This window comes from Scophthalmus maximus, chromosome 4 (assembly GCF_022379125.1).
Source record: "Scophthalmus maximus strain ysfricsl-2021 chromosome 4, ASM2237912v1, whole genome shotgun sequence".
Taxonomy (NCBI): Eukaryota; Metazoa; Chordata; class Actinopteri; order Pleuronectiformes; family Scophthalmidae; genus Scophthalmus; species Scophthalmus maximus.
The window spans coordinates 18,636,168-18,640,000 of NC_061518.1; the positions used below are offsets into that span (position 1 = coordinate 18,636,168).

A 3,833-nucleotide genomic window follows, 5' to 3' on the forward strand; every position below is an offset into this window, starting at 1 on the left:
GAACTAGGCCCGAGTTCTCTCTGGCTGTTGGAGGACGGACACTCCGGACACGCACCAACAGAACGCATTGCGCATTCAGACAGGTGAACTGCACACAGTACAGTAGCACAGCAGAGTGAGACCACGTGCGCAAGTGTCTATTTGTCTATATGCCTGTGCACGGGCGTGTGATGTTGTGCATACATGAACATATATGTTCCCTCTTCTCAGACCTCTGCGGAGGAGCCCAGCCCGGCCCTCTGATTAACAGTGATGAGTGGCTGGAGATAGGGAGGCCGACCCCTCTGTCGCTCAGCGAGCGATGTTATCTAACTCTTCAGGGGATTCTGTCATGTGATGGGGCCTCAGCGCTCCTGTCTTTACTCTCCACCCTCACCCCCCCCCCCCCCTCTTATCTCAATCACCTCCCTGTCTTGCTCTCTGTCGCTCCCTCTCTCTCTTTTTTTTTTCTTCAATATGACTGTCCCTCTCCCCTGCATGTGCACACAAACACACATCATCCAAGGTAGTGAAACACAGACGGACGCATGTGCAGACATATGCACATTACACACTCACCATTTGTATTTGGATATTTTTGTAACACTGCAAAAAATTGCAACAATTAACAGAAATCTCTACATTAGTACACATCTGTTACCACGAAGGGGGTTGGCGCCTGCACACGTGAGGTCCAACACTCAAGCAGCAGTCTTTCCCGAAATGGGAGTGGCAGCAGGCCGTGATTCTCCTTTTCAAGAATCACCGGGAAGGACCACACTGCCCTCAAGTGGATAATACATGAATGGACAACTTTAAGTGTGACGGATAATTGTCCTCGGGCTTCGCTGGGATGAAAAGGGTGTGGCATGTAGCAACTGGGGACATGGTATCTGGCTGTGTCGAGGGAACCAGTTATGACTTATTTAACCGTAGCTTGGGCCTTAGAGCCATCATATTATCTGCATAACCTATTATCCATTAGTGGAGCCGGGACAGTCACTTTTAAAAAGTAAAGGCACTCCATTCATTTTCTTTATTTCCTTATATTTCAAGCAATAAATGGCAATCTTCTGAAAGCTGTAGTATCCAGTACTATTGTCTTTTTAGAAAGTAGACCTTGAGTAAAATGTTCTTACAAATGTGGAATAACTTTGACTATAAATGTAACAATAAATGTTCTTGACTGAGTTAAGGCACGACTGCAATATGACAAGAAATAACCCCAGTTGGCAAGCTCCCTGGTGTCTTGAATGTCATTTTTTTTGGGGGGGGGGTAAAATGTCAGGAAAGGCATTCATACAGGGAGTTTAATTGACTGATGAATCCTTGGAGACAACGGAAAATAGAAAATCAAATTGAAATGGCATGTAAGTTGGGCTGTTGCACGCACAGTTCGGTGGAGGCAAAGAATCACACTGGGTTTTACTTTTGCTTCATGTTTATTTACAAGAAGAGTCGTTTCCACAGACATCTCGACAGTTGCTGTGAGTTTTGACACTTTCCCATATGGTACGACAGTGGCAATATTTCTACAAACCACACACACTACCCATCCTGTGAGCGATTCCTCTGAACAAGCAAGAACCATCGGAAATCTTGGCCACGGCCGCCATTGGGTAGCACTGAGCACTCCACCTGTCGGTTTACAGACTACGGAAATTGCACTTCTATAAATGTAAAGATGACAGTCCAAAGTCGCTCATGGCCCAAGAAGAAGTGCTAGTCTACTACTTGTTTCCTACAGTAGTGTCTGACATGAATGACGTGTTGTTTGGCACACGACGTCGATTACAAAAGGTTTCTGAGTCGCCGCAGAGCGTCGCCGGCGGCACATGGCCACAGAGTCTGAGCCTGTGCTTGCACGTTGTGAGAAGCACGACTGAGCTGGTGCACACAGGGCCGGAGAAAGGTTGACGTACAACTAATGCACAGCAGTGTGACAACACTGGACAAAGCAGCTCACCACAGAAGCGCCAGAATGTACAGAGAAGAGCGGGAGAGACAGAAATACACTGAGTGATCTGTACAAGAACAAAACATCATCTGTGCATAAGAGTTTTCCTTGATTTGCTTTTGCCAAAAGGCCAAAACGAGGCTCTGTTTGACAACGAATGACATCCGAGTCAGGTATGCTGGCATGATCCTCTACAATTGTATGCAAAGATGCGGGACCTGAGTAGAGAAGAGACAATTATTTCTAAATGGCTGTCTGCGCCGAGAGGTATGACCTGCTTGGGGAGGACGTCACTCAAGTCCTTCTCCCTGCGTAGTACTTCAGTCACCTGGGTTGCGTAAAAGTGGTACAACTGACTTTTATTCATCCGGACATTTTCTTGTTTTTGCTTTATTTTACAATGGATTTTTATTTGAAACATGAGTATTGATTATGCCAAATGATTCTTTGAACCCTGGGGGGGGGGGGGGGGGGAGTTTGGTGTTACCCAACAATTTGCAGATTAACCACATCAAAGTCAATTTTGATTACTTCCACCCACCCCTTCCTCCCCTCATTTGTTTACCCCCTCGCCACTAGACAAAACCATCCAGGCCACTGTAAAAAGTAAAGACTCATGAGACACTGAGGTAAAACAAGACGTTCTATCCCGTTTTCCATGAAAAACTTGGCTCACAAAACGACGGGACGCTTCGACGTAACTGTGTCCTACTCATTACAAAATACGCAGAATCAAAAAAAACTGATCAGAATCAAATCAAGTAACCAACATGAGGTATACTGTTTTAATAAAACCCTTACAAAAAGAGGATTAAACAAACATAACGACCGAGGTAACCGTCATCTCTATGAAGTGAGAGCATGAACAATTTATCTGATCGCTCCGGTCGTTGCTTTTCAGACCAACATCCAAAGACTGCAACTCACGGGCACAGGCCAACTCATTTCAAAATGAGTTGAATGTTTTTATTGGAACAAATCTTTGCACTGGTGTGGAGAATTGACTTACATACTAGATTACTGGTCAGCAAATAACATGATCTTTCTGTCAGTGTACCTGCAGTGGCCAAATGGCTGTCTGTCTGTAGTGACAACAGAGGCTATTTCACAAGATGTATAATAATAATATGTATTATTATTATAATTTCCAGCTCTACAAAAATCACAGTATGTGAAAAAAGCCTCGGTATGATGAGGATCAACAAGACAATGTTTTTGTCACGTTGAACGACTCAAAACGCTGACTCTTAACTGCCACCTACTTACAAACACCACAGCTTTGGCTCCAGTATCTGCGAATTTGGTAGTGACACAGAGTGAACTGAGCCCGGGTCTGAATGACGCCTGTCAGAGCACCAGGAACACAAGTCTGAGGTTTTAGCACTTCTCTTAAGGTAGCATGGCTAATCATGGCCGACCTGGACCGAGAGAGGTATGTTCAAGGTATCGAACTGGAATGCTTTTGAGAATATAATGCTTAATCCATGGACTCAGGACATACACGCGTTTAGGGATGATAAGAGACAGTTAATCAGTATAGAACAGTATCAGTTTAAGAACCTGGGTCAAAAATATCAATGTGATGGTTTGCCCTGGCCTACATAAAAAAGATCAAACCACGAGGCGGAAAAGCCGAGGCGGCTCAGCTCCCCCATACATTCAAACAGTCAGCAGAGTCAGCGATGCCACAAAAAAAGGGGGCCACATTTTAACCGCGATGGACGCCTGATCTGACATCGCTGATTGGATCGTGGCCACAAATACAACATGCTTGCCACTTCAGATTGGTGATGTGTGTAGTGCAGGAGCAGTTTGCTTCCCACGTGAGCTTGCTGTTGGGTGTGGCTTGTCAAATGGCACAATGCCATGTAGTTCAGAAATTAAATGAGATGGTATT

At 45.0% G+C, this 3,833-nt stretch overlaps 1 long non-coding RNA gene across 1 annotated transcript in view; it reads right to left on the minus strand.

The window, feature by feature from the left end:
* Positions 1-1,402: 1,402 nt before the first annotated feature.
* Positions 1,403-3,833, minus strand: part of LOC124849929 — a 5,196-nt gene continuing 2,765 nt past the window's right edge. Inside the window, exons 1-2 of the long non-coding RNA XR_007030621.1 lie at positions 3,361-3,833; positions 1,403-3,319 (exon numbers count right to left, since the gene is read on the minus strand). The exon at positions 3,361-3,833 is cut by the window's right edge and continues 2,765 nt beyond it. This is a non-coding gene — a long non-coding RNA (uncharacterized LOC124849929). The remainder of the gene's footprint in view (positions 3,320-3,360) is intronic.